We start from the raw sequence: 15562 nt of genomic DNA, 5'->3' as shown, positions 1-15562 counted from the left end.
AACATACAATTGGAAAAGGACAGTCTTTTCAATAAATGGTATTGGAAAAACTACATAACTCTATGCAAAAGAATGAAACTAGCAGCCATAAAAAATGATGAGTTCATGTCCTTTGTAGGGACATGGATGAAGCTGGAAACCATCATTCTCAGCAAACTATCACAAGGACAAAAAACCAAACACCACATGTTCTCACTCATAGGTGGGAATTGAACAATGAGAACACATGGACACAGGAAGGGGAACATCACACACCGGGGACTGTTGTGGGGTGGGGGGAGGGGGGAGGGATAGCATTAGGAGATATACCTAATGCTAAATGAAGAGTTAATGGGTGCAGCACACCAACATGGCACATGTATACATATGTAACAAACCTGCATGTTGTGCACATGTACCCTAAAACTTAAAGTATAGTAATAATAAAATTTAAAAAAAAAGAATGAAACTAGACCTATATCTCTCACCATTCATTAAAATATATTCAAAATGGATTAAATAGTTGATTCTAAGACCTGAAACTATGAAACTACTGGAAGAAAACATTGGGGAATTGCTCCAGTACATTCATCTGGGCAAAGATTTTTTTTCTGTAAGACCTGAAAAGCACAGGTGACCAAAGCAAAACAGAAAACTGGATTATGTCAAGCTAAAAAGCTTCTATAAAACAAAGGAAACAATTAACAATGTGAAGAGACAACTCACAGAGGCCAGGAGCCGTGACTCACGCCTGTAATCCCTGCACTCTGGGAAGCTGAGGCGGGTAGATCCCTTGATCCTAGGATTTTGAAATTAGCCTGGGTAACATAGCAAAACCTTGTCTCTACAAAAAAATTAACCAGGCATGCTGGCACACACCTGTAGTCCCAGCTACCTGGGAGGCTGAGGTGGGAGGATCACCTGAGCCCAGAAGGCTGAGACTACAATGAGCTGTGATTGCACCACTGCCCTCCAGCCTGGGTGACAGAGTGAGACCCTGTCTCAAAAAAAACAGAGAGGGAGATCATCCATGGAATGGAGGAAAATATCTGCAAACTATCCATCTGCCAAGGGACTAATAATCAGAATATGTAAGGAACTCAAATAGCTCAATAGCAAAAAGTAATAATCATCTGATTTTAAAATGGTCAAAGGATTTGAACAGACATTTTTCAAAAGAAGACATACACATGGCCAACAGGTATATGAAAAAAATGCTTAACATCACTAGTCATCAGAGATACGCACATCAAAACCACAATGCAATATCATTTCACCATAATGAGACCCCATCTCTACAAAAAATAAAAAATTGGCCGAGCGCATAGGCTCACGCCTGTAATCCCAGCACTTTGGGAGGCTGAGGCGGGTGGATCATGAAGTCAAGAGATCAAGACCATCCTGGCCAACATGGTGAAACCCCATCTCTACTAAAAACACAAAAATTAGCTGGGCGTGGTGGCACGCGCCTGGAGTCCCAGCTATTCGGGAGGCTGAGGCAGGGGAATCACTTGAACCTGGGAGGCGGAGGTTGCAGTGTGCTGAGATCATGCCACTGCACTCCAGCCTGGCGACAGAGCGAGACACCTTCTCAAAAATAAATTAAATAAATAAATAAATATATATATAAAATAAATAAAACAAAAAATTAGCTGGGCATGGTTGTGGGTGCCTGTAGTCCCAGCTACTGAGAAGGCTGAAGCAGGAGGATTGTTGAGCCCAGAAGTTTGAGGCTGCAGTGAGTTGTGATTGCACCACTGCACTCCAGCCTGGGTGAGTGCAGAATGAGACCCTGCCTCTATTTTATTTTTCTTTTAATAATAAAAAAAAATAGGCCAGGCACAGTGATGCCTGTAATCTTAGCACTTTGGGAGGCCGAGGCGGGTGGATCACCTGAGGTCAATAGTTCAAGACCAGCCTGGCCAACATGGTGAAACCCCGTCTCCACTAAAAATACAAAAAATTAGCTAAGCGTGGTGGCGGTGGCCTGTAATCCCAGCTACTTGGGAGGCTGAGGCAGGAGAATAGCTTGAACCCAGGAGGCGGAGGTTGCAGTTAGCCAAGATTGTACCATTGCAGTACAGCCTGGGCAACAAGAGTGAGACTCCATCTCAAAAAAAAAAAAAAGCCATTTTGGCCAGTGGCCACGAGAACATGCTGTGTGACTGAAAAGTAAAGACAAGAGCTGCTTTGGCCTCTGTGCTCCCCTCCTCAAGGGGATCATTTTCTCCAGAAGAGCTGGATATTCTTTCGCACAGTTCTAGCAGACAAATTAATGAGAATTGCTATTGTCAATCATGACAAATGTAAACCTAAGAAATGTCAACAGGAATGCAGAAAGAGTTGTCCTGTAGTTCAAATGGGAGAATTATGCATAGAAGTTACACTCCAGAACAAAATAGCATGGATTTCTGAAACTCTTTGTATTGGTTGTGGTATCTGTATTAAGAAATGCCCCTTTGGCGCCTTATCAATTGACAATTTACCAAGCAACTTGGAAAAAGAAACCACACATTGATATTGTGCCAATGTCATCTAAATTCACAGTTGCCTATCCCTCGTCCAGGTAAAGTTTTGGGATTAGTTGGAACTAATGGTATTGGAAAGTCAACTGCTTTAAAAATTTTTAGCAGGAAAACAAAAGCCAAACCTTGGAAAGTACGATGATCCTCCTGACTGGCAAGACATTTTGACTTATTTCCGTGAATCTGAATTACAGAATTACTTTACCAAGATTCTAGAAGAGAACCTAAAAGCCATCATCAAATCTCAATATGTAGACCAGATTCCTAAGCCTGCAAAGGGGACAGTGGGATCTATTTTGGACTGAAAAGATGAAACAAAGACACAGGCAATTGTATGTCAGCAGCTTGAATTAACCCACCTAACAGAACGAAATGTTGAAGATCTTTCAGGAGGAGAGTTGCAGAGATTTGCCTGTGCTGTCATTTGCATACAGAAAGCTGATATTTTCATGTTTGGTGAGACTTCTAGTTACCTAGATGTCAAACAGCATTTAAAGCCTGCTATTACTATACAATCTCTGATAAATCCAGACAGATATATCATTGTAGTGGAATATGATCTAGGTGTATTAGACTATCTCTCTGATTTCAACTGCTGTTTATATGGTGTACCAAGCACCTATGGAGTTGTCACTGTGCCTTTTAGTGTAAGAAAGGGCATAAACATTTTTTTGGATGGCTATGTTCCAACAGAAAACTTGAGATTCCAAGATGCATCACTTGTTTTTAAAGTGGCTGAGACAGCAAATGAAGAAGAAGTCAAAATGATGTGTATGTATAAATATTCAGGAATGAATTAAAAATGGGAGAGTTTGAGCTAGCAATTGTAGCTGGAGAGTTTACAGATTCTGAAATCATGGTGATGATGCTAGGGGAAAATGGAATGGGTAAAACGACATTTATCAGAATGCTTGCTGGAAGACTTAAACCTGATGAAGAAGAAGTACCAGTTCTAAATGTCAGTTATAAGTTACAGAAAATTAGTCCCAAATTAACTGGAAGTGTTCGCCAGTTACTACATGAAAAAATAAGAGATGCTTATACACATCCACAATTTGTGACTAATGTAATGAAGCCTCTGCAAATTGAAAACATCATCGATCAAGAGGTGCAGACATTATCGGGTGGTGAACTACAGCGAGTAGCTTTAGCCCTTTGTTTGGGCAAACCTGCTGATGTCTATTTAATTGATGAACCATCTGCATATTTGGATTCTGAGCAAAGACTGATGGCAGCTCGAGTTGTCAAACGTTTCATACTTCATGCAAAAAAGACAGCCTTTGTTGTGGAACATGACTTCATCATGGCCACCTATCTAGCGGATCATGTCATCATTTTTTATGGTCTTCCATCTACTAAGAACACAGTTGCAAACAGTCCTCAAACCCTTTTGGCTGGCATGAATACATTTTAGTCTCAGCTTGAAACTACATTCAGAAGAGATCCAAACCACTATAGACCACGAATAAATAAATTTAATTTAATTAAGGATGTAGAACAAAAGAAGAGTGGAAACTACTTTTTCTTGATTAGATTGAGTCTGAGAATATTGATAAGCCACTTAGTAAAAGGAATATTTACTAGAATTTTTGTCATATAAAACTCGAATCAGGATTTTATGCCCCACATACTCTGGAGCTTGAAGTATAATTTACTTAATATAACATCAAAGCCAGTTGGGTTCTAAATTGTAGTTGAAACACAGAAAATGCCACTTTACTGTTCCTGATGAGGCCCTTTTGTGCCTAATATTCTAAAGACATTTCAAGCTATACAAATTACCTTCAAGTTTTCATGATGTATGGGAAGATTTTCAGTAGATGTATTATATTCACATACCAAATGCTGACCAGTGTTGCTCCATTTTTTAAATCTTGAAAAGGGTTTCTGTATTTACCTGGTTTGCCAAGTATGCCAGTGTAACGAAACTGCCCTCATTTTAAAAGCCAGTCAAAGATTCCACTGATTGACATTTGATAAATAAACATCAGGATTATGTTTATTATTTGTTTTCAGTCTTTGCACTATATTATCAGTATATGGTTTCCGAGGAAGATTATCTACTGCAAAACACCACTGTTGGAAAAATAAGTATTTTTTAATTGTTTTTAATCTTTTTGGTGCTTTTGAACATGTTTAGCAGAAACCAATTCTGTTCCCTTCCTCCCAAAAAAAACCTAAGTTTACTCTGAATTTTTTAGTTTTTGCATTCCGTAAGGTTCTGTATTCAGTCATTCTCTGGGTAATGTCATTTTTTTACACATATATTTATATAATCACTGATCGAGATTTAGGAAAAAGCATTTCTTTTCTTCTTCTTCTTCTTCTTCTTCTTCTTCTTCTTCTTCTTCTTCTTCTTCTTCTTCTTCTTCTTCTTCGGAAAAAGCATTTCTAAAGAATATTTGCTTCCCTTACAACCACAGACTCAAAATCTTTAAAGATGGAACCTAAGCATCTATGTATTTTTTTAAAGTTCCACAGATTTTTCCAGTGGGCACCCAAGAATTATAAACCACTTCCCTAAAGGCAACATTAATGCAAAAGTCCCCAAATAGCAATACAAAGTATTCCTTGATACCACATACATTCATTTATGAGTTTGGATATAGAACACATTATCTAAACCTTTTTTTAGTTCCAAACACCCATCCAAATTTCTTTAGTTCCTGAATTTTGAACAGGATTACCTGTAGCCTGGAGCCACTTTAAGTTGTACTTCTGACAAAACTGGAATTAACTTATGAGTGAGGAAGAGGGTTTACTAAATAAATGACTAGGGCAAGCAAAATTGAGGGGGAAATTAGAAAGCATTTCACAAACTTTAAGAGCTACTTGAAATAATAGAAGTCTTGATTAATATGCAAATAATGGCTAGAAAGTGTGGTTTAATTGGATCTCATTATACCTCTTAAAAAAAATTTATGTGAGTAATCCATAAATACATGTTGTAAAAATTCAAATATACAGAATGGGATAAAAAGTGATCTCCCTTTATTACCCTCCCAAAGGTTACCAGTGTTTGAATTTAATAATGTATATTCCACTTTGGGAGGCCGAGGCGGGCGGATCACGAGGTCAGGAGATCGAGACCATCCTGGCTAACACGGTGAAACCCCGTCTCTACTAAAAATACAAAAAATTAGCCGGGCGTGGTAGCGGGCGCCTGTAGTCCCAGCTACTCGGGAGGCTGAGGCAGGAGAATGGCGTGAACCCGGGAGGCGGAGCTTGCAGTGAGCCGAGATCGCGCCACTGCACTCCAGCCTGGGCGACAGAGCGAGACTCCGTCTCAAAAAAAAAAAATAATAATAATAATGTATATTCTTTCATGTTTTTTTCTGTGTACTTCCTAAGTGTGAATATGTAAAGGGTTTGTTTTGTATGCAAATTGGATTATACTAAAATAAGTAATGCCTACTTTTAAGGATAGGTTAAATTTGTGAATGATTAAGTTCAAATAATATTGAATAAAATAAGCAAAAGCTATAAAAAATAGCAGAATTAAATGAAATAGAGACTTAAAAACAATACAAAGGATCAATGAAAGAAAAAGTTTGTTTTTTGAAAAGATATACAAAATTGATAAACCTGGCTAGACTAATCAAGAAAAAAAAGGAAGAAGACCTAAATAATCAAAATTGGGGGAAAAAAGGAGACATTACAACTGATTCCACACATACACAAAAGATTATTAGAGACTATAACAAGCCACTATATGCTAAGAAATGGAAGGAGATGGAAAATTTTTGGACACACAACCACCAAGATTGAACTACAAAGAAATAGAAAACCTAAACAGACTAATAATGAGGAATGAGATTGAATCAGTAATTTAAAAAAACTCCCGACAAAGAAAAGTCCAGGACCAGATGGCATTGCTGCTGAATCGTATCAATCGTATACAGAACAATGTACGCCAATTCTTCCCAAACTATTCCAAAGAAATTAAGAGAAGGAAGTACTTTTTAACTCATCCTGTCAGATCAGCATAACCCTGATACCAAAACCAGACAAGGACATCACAAAAAAAGACTATGGGCTGAGATCTCTGATAAACATAGAGTCAACAATCCTCAACAAAATATTATCATATTGAATCCAAAAACACGTTAAAAAGATATTTAGACAGATACCATGATCACATGGGATTCATCCAGCTGATGCAACAATGGTTCAACATATGCAAATCAATGTAAACATTATAAGACCAGGTGTGGTGGCTCACACCTGTAATCCCAGCACTTTGGGAGGCTGAGTTGGGAGGACTGCTTGAGGCTGGGAGCTTGAGATAAGCCTGGGCAGCATGGTGAGACCCATCTCTACAAAAAATTTAAAAATTAGCTGGATGTAATGATGCATGCCTGTAGTCCCAGCCAGTTAGGAGGCTGAGGTGGGAGGTCGAGGTTGCAGTAAGCTTTCATCGCACCACTGCAGTCCAGCCTGGGTGAGATCCTGCCTCAAAAAAAAAAAAAAAAGTCAACATCACTTATCATCAGGAAAATACAAATCAAAACCATAATAAGATAACATCTTACCCCAGTTATAATGGTTATTATTGAAAAGAAAAAAAAATAACACACCAGGCATGGTGGCTCACACCTGTAATCCCAGCACTTTGGGAGGCCGAGGTGGGTGGATCACTTGAGGTCAGGAGTTCTAGACCAGCCGGGCCAACATGGTGAAACCCCATCTCTACTAAAAATACAAAAATTAGCTGGGTGTGGTGGCAGGCGACTGTAATCTCAGCTGCTCAGAGGCTGAGGCAGGAGAATCGCTTGAATCCAGGAGGCAGGGTTTGGAGTGAGCCAAAATGGTACCACTGCACTCCAGCCTGGGGGACAGAGTGAGAATCCATCTCAAAAAGGAAAAAAATAAGTTATGGTACAAACATACACTTAGGTAGTAGGTAGTGTTCAATAGCCCAGTAGGGTGACTATGTTTAACAATAATATATTGTATATTTCAAAGTTGCAAGAAGGGAAGATTTGAAATGCTCCCAACACAAAGAAATGATCAATGTTTGATGTGAAGGATATCTTCAGTACCCTAACTTGATCATTACACATTCTATGCATATATCAAAATATCAGTTACGTCATAAATATGTACAAATATTAGTATCAATTAAAGAAAAATAGCCAGATGTGGTGGTGCATGCATCCCATCTACTTGGTAGGCTGATGCAGGAGGATCACTTGAGCCCAAAAGTTCAAGGCCAGCCTGGGCAGCATAGCAAGACCCCATCTCTAAAAAATAATAATAAAATAAACAAATAAATAAAAATAAAATGAATGAAATCTGAGGTGAGAAAGAATACATTACAACTGATGCCACAGAAACATAAAGGATTATTAAAGACTGTTATAAACAACTGCAGGCTAACAAATTGGACAACTTAGGAATATATATATATATTCCTGGACACATACAAACTACCAGGATCAAATCATGAAGAAATAGAAAACTTAAACAGACCAATAACAAGTAACAAGATTAAAGCCATAATAAAAAGTCTGCCAATAAAGAAAAGCCCAGGACCAGATGCCTTCACTGCTATATTCTACCAAGCTTGTAAAGAAATAATACCAATTCTATTCAGACCTATTTCAGAAAATTAATAAGAAGGTACTGCTTCTTCTGTGAGGCCAGCTTTACCCTGATACCAAAACCTAATGAAGACACAATAACAAAAGAAAACTATATTATTCTAGTACCCCTGAGAAACATAGTCAACAATCCTCAACAAAATACTAACAAACTAAATTAAATTAAAAATAAATATTAAATTTATTAATATTAATATTATTAGACAGTCTCTTCAATAATAATTACTTATTAAATTAATAATTAATATGTAAAAGATCAAGTGAGATTGATCCCAGGGAAGCAAAGATGGTTCAATATATGCAAACTAATAAACATGATATACCACATTGACAGAATCAAAGACAAAAACCATAGTTCAGTTCAATAGATACTGAAAAAGCACTGAATAAAATTCAACATCCCTTCATGATAAAGACTCTTAACAAACTGGGTATAGAAGGAACACACCTCAAACAATAAAGGCAATGTATGACAAACCCACAGCTAACATCATACTGAATGGACAAAAATTGAAAGTCTTTCCTTGAATATCTGGAACAAGACAAGAGTGCCCATTTTTGCCAGTTTTATTCAACTGGAGGTCCTAGCCAGAGCAGTTAGACCAGAGAAAGAAATAAGGAACACTCACATTGGAAAAGAAGAAGTCACACTGTCCTTCCTTGCAGATAACATTACCTTATTTCGAGAAAAAACTAAAGATATCACAAAAAACTTTTAGGACTGATAAGTTTCGTAAAGTTTGCAGATACAAAAAGCAACATATAAAAATCAGTAGCATTTCTATATGCCAGCGGTGAACAATCTGAAAAAGAAATCAAGAGAGCAATCCCATTTTACAATAGCTACAAAAATAAAATAAAATACCTAAGAATCAATTTAACCAAAGAAATCAAAGATCTCTACAATGATAACTATAAAATATTAATGAAAGAAATTGAAGAGGACACCAAAAAAATGGAAAGATAATTGATGTTCACGAATTGGAAGAGTTAATATTGTTGAAATGTCCATACTGCCCAAAGTAACCTACAGGCTCAATGCAATCCCTATCAAAATACCAATGACATTTTTACATAAAAAGAAACAGTTACTTTTTTTTTTTGAGACAAAATTTTCCTCTGTCACCCAGGTTGCAGTGCAGTGGTGCCACATCAGCTCACCGGAACCTCCGCCTCCAGGTTCAAGTGATTCTCCTGCTCAGCCTCCTGAGTAGCTGGGACTATATGCGTGCACTACCATGCCTGACTAATTTTTGTATTTTTAGTAGAGACGGGGTTTCACAATGTTGATCAGGCTGGTCTCAAACACCTGATGTCAAGTGATCCTCTGGCCTTGGCCTCCCAAAGTGCTGGGATTACAGGCGTGAGCCACCATGCCAGACCAGATTGTTACAAATTTTAATCTTAAAATTTGTACAGAACCATAGTAGATTCTGAATAGCCAAAGTAATTCTGAGCAAAAAGAACAAAGCCAGAGACATTACACTACCTGACTTCAGTAGTATACTACATATACTAAAAGGTTATAGTACCCAAATCAGCATGGTACTGGCATAAAAACATACACATAGACCAATGGAACAGAATAGAGAACCCAGAAATAAAGCCACACTTTTGCAGCCATCTCATTTTCAACAAAGCTGCCAAAAATTTACACTGGGGAAAGGGCAGTCTCTTCAATAAATGGTGCTCAGAAAACTGATACCCATTGTGCCTAAGAATAAAACTAGACCCCTATATCTCACTATACACAAAAATAAACTCAAAATGGCTTCGAGAGCTGATTCTAAGACCTGAAACTACAAAACTACTAGAACACATTGGGGAAATGCTCCAGAACACTGGTCTGAGCAAGATTTTTTTTGTGTAAGACCTCAAAAGCGCAAGCAACAAAAACAAAAATAGACACATAGGACTATATTAAACTAAAAAGCTTTGGCACAGCAAAGGAAACAATTAACAAAGTGAAGAGACAACCTACAGAAAGGGAAAAATATTTGCAAACTGGCTGGGTGCAGTGACTCACATCTGTAATCCCAGCACTTTCAGAGGCCAAGGCAAGAGGATGGCTTGTGGCCAGGTGTTCAAGGCCAGCATGGGCAACACAGTGAGACCCTGTCTCTACAAAATAATTTACTAATTTAAAAAATTACAAGAACATTTGTAAACTATCCATCTATCAAGGAATTAATAATCAGAATATACAAGGAGTTCATGCAACTCAATAGCAAAAATAAATAATTCAATTTAAAATAGGCAAAAGATCTGAATAGACATTTCTCAAAGGAAGATGTACAAGGGTATGGTGGTGCATGCCTGTAGTTCCAGCTACTCATCAGGCTGAGGTAGGAGGATCTCTTAAGCCCGAAGTTCAAGTCCAACCTGTGCAATATAGCAAGATCTTGTCTCTAAAAATAAATAAATGACATACAAATGGCCAACAGGTATATAAAAAAAAACCAACTCAACATCACTAATCATATCAGGCAAACACAAATCAAACCACAATGAGATATCTTACCCCAGTAAAATGGCTATTATCAAAAAGATAAAAAATAACAAATACTCAGCACCATAGGAAAGGTTAAAAAAAAGAAGAAGCCAGGCACGGTGGCTCATGCATGTAATCCCAACACTGTGGGAGGCCAAGGCAGGCAGATCACGAGATCAGCCTGGCCAAGATGGTGAAACCCTGTCTCTACTAAAAATACAAAAATTAGCCAGGCCTTGTGGCGGGTGCCTGTAATCCCAGTTAGTCGGGAGGCTGAGGCAGAGAATTGCTTGAACCCAGGAGGCAGAGGTTACAGTGAGCCCATATGCCATTGCACTCCAGCCTGGGCGACAGAGCAAGATTCTGTCTCAAAAAAAAAAAAAAAAGAAAAGAAAAGAAAAGAAAAGGAAAGGATAGATGCTAACAAGGAGAAGAGGAGCACTTCTACACTATTGGTGGGAATGTAAAATAGTACAGCCACTGTGGAAAACAGTACAGAGGACGTGCCTCAAAAAACTAAAAAGGGAACCACCAGATGATCTAGCAATTCCGCTGCTGGTTATATACCCAAAACAAAGGAAATCAGCATTCCAAAGAGATATCTGCACTTGCATGTTTATTGCGGCATATTCACGATAGCCAACGAATGGAATCTTAAACTAAGAGAGTCCATCAGTGGGTGAACGAATGGATAAAGAAAATGTGGTATTAAAAAAAAGACAGAGAGAGAAATGAAAATGTGATATTTATATATGAATATTAGTCAGCCATAATAAAGAATAAACTCCTGCCAGTTGCAGCAACATGGATGGAACTAGAGGATGTTATGTTAAGGGAAATAAGCCAGGCACAGAAAGACAAATATTGCATGTTCTCATTCATATGTGAGGGCTAAAAATCTGATCTCATGGAGGTAGAGAATAGAATGGTGGTTACAGAGGCCAGGAAGGGGAGGAGGAAGGGGGGATGAAGAGAGGTTAGGTAATGGGTACGAAAATACAGTTAGATAGAAGGAATAATTTCTAGTGTTCAATAGAACAGTAGGGTGACTACAGTTAATAATAATTTATCATATATTTCAAAATAGCTAGAAGATAAGATTTGGAATGTTTTAAACACAGAGAAATGATAAATATGTGAGGTTATAGACATTCCAATTACCCTGATTTGATCATTACACATTGTATGCATGTGTCAAAATACCATATGTACCACATAAATATGTACAACTATTGTGTATAAATAAATAAAAGCTAAATCTCAGGATGTTTCTTCAAAAAAGAAAAATCTGTTTCAGGCAGGCATTGGAGGACACAATGACAAATGAGGCACAATCGTTTACACTCAAGGACCTTGCAGTCTGGAAGGTACCCTGAGAAACCTATTCTATAGCCTTATGGAAGTCAAGATTTCCTGTTGGCTGGGTGCGGTGGCTCACACCTGTAATCCCAGCACTTTGGGAGGCTGAGGTGGGCGGATCACAAGGTCAGGAGTTCAAGACCCTCCTGGGCAATATGGTGAAACCCCGTCTCTACTAAAAAATACAAAAATTAGCTGGGCATGGTGGTGTGCACCTGTAATCCCAGCTACTCAGGAGGCTGAGGCAGGAGAATCACCTGAACCCAGGAGGCGGAGGTTGCAGTGAGCCGATATTGCACCACTGCACTCCAGCCTGGGCAACAGAGTGAGACTCTGTCTCAAAAAAAAAAAAAAAAAAAAAAAAGATTTCCTGTCATTTGCATTCCTTCTTTTACAAATTCATTAATCATGTCAAAAGAAAGAAAGTAAAGTTAGCCACGCACAATGGCTCACACCTGTAATCCTAGCACTTTGAAAAACCAAGGAGTTGGAAAACAGCCTGGGCAACATGTGGAAATCCCGTCTCTACCAAAAAAAAAAAAAAAAAAAAATTGCAAAACTAGCCAAGCATGGTGGCTTGCACCTGTAGTCCCAGCTACTCAAGAGGCTGAGGTGGGAGGATGGCTTGAGCCCAGGAGGTGGAGGTTGCGGTGAGCAGTAATCGTGCCACTGCACTCCAGCCTGGGTGACAGAGCCACACCTTGTCTCAAAAAAATAAATAAATAAAAATAAAGTAAAGTGAATTTGAAAATACACGTCTTTATCAAACTCTCACTTCTAAGAAGGTGTTTCCTTTATATGACCACATAAATGATACTTTGAAGAATTCTTTCTTGAATCTTGCCCAGAATCAAAACCAATTTCATCAGCATATAATTTGAGAGCTCTACCTTCTCCTATTAGAAATTGCCACTGTATTTGTTAATATCCGATCTTGATTTCATTCTCCTTGATTTTCAAATAACAGAATATCTGTTAATCTACTCATTCAGGGCTCTCTGAGTAAGCTGAGATATAATTCACGTAGGACTGATAATTGAAAATTATTTAGATCACTGTACAATTTATATATTCTCACACTTCTCACCCATCTTGGGCTCCAGTTCCTTCTGACCCACTTTTGTTTTACCTTCATCAGTATCCAGATCATTTTCGTTGACACAGAAGACAGACTCAAAGAGTTCTGCTTCCTCTGTCACTTGTTCACACTACACAGCCCAAGCATCAGACCTAGGTCTTCTTTTATCTTCTGGAGGTAAATGTGATCTTTTTTTTTTTTTTAGATAGAGTCTCACTCTGTCGCCCAGGCTGGAGTGCAGTGGTGTGATCTTGGCTCACTGCAATTGCCACCTCCTGGGTTCCAGCGATTCTGCCTCAGCCTCCCGAGTAGCTGGCACTACAGGCACACGACACCACCCCCGGCTAATTTTTGTATTTTTGGTAGAGACGGAGTTTCACCATGTTGGCCAGGCTGGTCTCAAACTCCTGACCTAAGGTGATCCACCCACCTTGGCCTCCCAAAGCGGTGGGATTATAGGCATGAGTCACCGTGCCTGGCCTAAGAAACTGTTTTATTTGTTGTTAGTGGCTTTGCAATTCTTCCCTCATTTGAGCTTTAGAATTCCTCATGCCATTTTCACAGATTTGTGGAACTCTATTCATCTTTAGTCACATTTCCTTATTTCTGTCATGCATATATTTTCTATTAATATCCGAACTAATTAGAAAATGCCGCATACTATCACAATGGCTTTTTCAGACATCTCCTTTTTCTCTTCTTCACTGAGTTCATTTTAAATTATGTGATCAGAATTGACTATTTCAGGACAACCCAATCCTCTTGATCATGGCACATCTAACACAGTGCAGAGCAAATAATAGGAACTTACTAAATATTTAATGAATGAATTACAATAAATGAAAGAAAATCTCATTCCAATGAATTTTTTTTTTCTTGAGACCAAGTCTCACTCTGTTGCCCAGGCTGGAGTGCAATGATGATGATCTTGGCTCACTGCAGCCACTGCCTCCCAGGTTCAAGCAATTCTGCCTCAGCCTCCTGAGTAGCTGGGACTACAGGTGCCCGCCACCACACTCGGCTAATTATTGTATTTTTAGTAGAGATGGGGTTTCACCATGTTGGCCAGGGTGGTCTTGAACTCCTAACCTCAGGTGATCCACCTGCCCTTGGCCTCCCAAAGTGCTGGGATTACAGGTGTGAACCGTTGTACTAGGCCATCATTCCAAAGAATTATGCCTCTCCTTTCTTTGAACTTATTTTTTCTTTTTTTGAGACAGGGTCTCACTCTGTCATCCAGGCTGCAGTTCAGTAGCATGATCATAGCTCACTGAAGCCTTGAACTCCTGGACTCAAGTGATCCTCCCACCTCAGTCTCCTGAGTAGATGGGACTACAGGTGTGTGCCACCAAGCCCAGATAATTGTTTAAAACTTTTTTAAGAAATGAGGATCTTGCTATGTTGTCCAGGCTGGCCTGGGACACCTGGCCTAAAGTGATCCTCTCATCTCAGCCTCCCAAATAGCTGGGATTACAGGTGCAAGTCACCCACACCGAGCTCTCTGAATTTTTAAAAATCTGAATGTTTTTGTAATCTTCAAGACATAGCTGGCTATTCCTATTATAAAAAATTAAATACAAAAATGAGCCAGGCATGGTGGCACGCGCCTATAGTCCCAGCTACTTGGGAGGCTGAGGCAGGAGAATCGCTTGAACCCGGGAGGCAGAGGTTGCAGTAAGCCGAGATCGTGCCACTGGCCTGGGTGACAGACCAAGACTCTGTCTCGAAAAAAAAAAATTATGACGGCTGTAGAATAATTTTCTCCCTATGTTCCTGTCGCTTTTACTTCAGTAAATTTCAGTTTTTGGTTTTGGGATTTTTTGGTTTCGTTTTTTGTTTTTTGTTTTTTTTTGAGACGGAGTCTTGCCCTGTCACCCAGGCTGGAGTGCATTGGTAGGATCTCAGCTCACTGCAACCTCCGCCTCCTGGGTTCAAGCAATTCTCCTGCCTCAGCCTCCCAAGTAGCTGGGACTACAGGCACACACCACCACACCTGGCTAATTTTTGTATTTTTAGTAGAGATGGGGTTTCACCCTTCTGGTCAGGCTGGTCTCGAACTCCTGACCTCAGGCGATCCACCCACCTCAGCCTCCCAAAATGATGGGATTATAGGTGTGAGCCACCACGCCCAGCCATGAATTTCAGTTTTAAAGTACATTCATCTTTCTGTGTTTGTCACTAGTGAAGACGTCATTCAGTGCTGTGGGAGCCCCTCAGAAAAACCCTTTGGAGGCTGCGCATTGTGGCTCATGCCTGTAACCCCAGCACTTTGGGAGGCCGAGGTGGGTGGATCACGAGGTCAGGAGTTCAAGACCAGCCTGGCCAACATGGTGAAACCCTGTCTCTACTAAAGATACAAAAAATTAGTCGGGCATGGTGGTGGATGCCTGTAATCCCAGCTACTTGGGAGGCTGAAGCAGGAGAATCGCTTGAATCCGAGAGGCAGAGGTTGCAGTGAGCTGAGATCCCACCAATGCATTCCAGCCAAGGCAACAGGGCGAGACTCCGTCGCGAAAAAAAAAAAAAT

The 15562-nt window shown here is 39.4% G+C and overlaps 1 pseudogene; it reads left to right on the top strand.

The window, feature by feature from the left end:
- The first annotated feature begins 3382 nt into the window (after nucleotides 1-3382).
- Nucleotides 3383-4104, top strand: LOC107975615 (ATP-binding cassette sub-family E member 1-like; annotated as a pseudogene).
- Nucleotides 4105-15562: the final 11458 nt, after the last annotated feature.

Source organism: Pan troglodytes, chromosome 6 (genome assembly GCF_028858775.2).
Source record: "Pan troglodytes isolate AG18354 chromosome 6, NHGRI_mPanTro3-v2.0_pri, whole genome shotgun sequence".
In the NCBI taxonomy this organism is placed as follows: Eukaryota; Metazoa; Chordata; class Mammalia; order Primates; family Hominidae; genus Pan; species Pan troglodytes.
The sequence above is the reverse complement of the archived record's forward strand: the minus strand, read 5'-3'. Positions and strand labels throughout refer to the sequence as shown.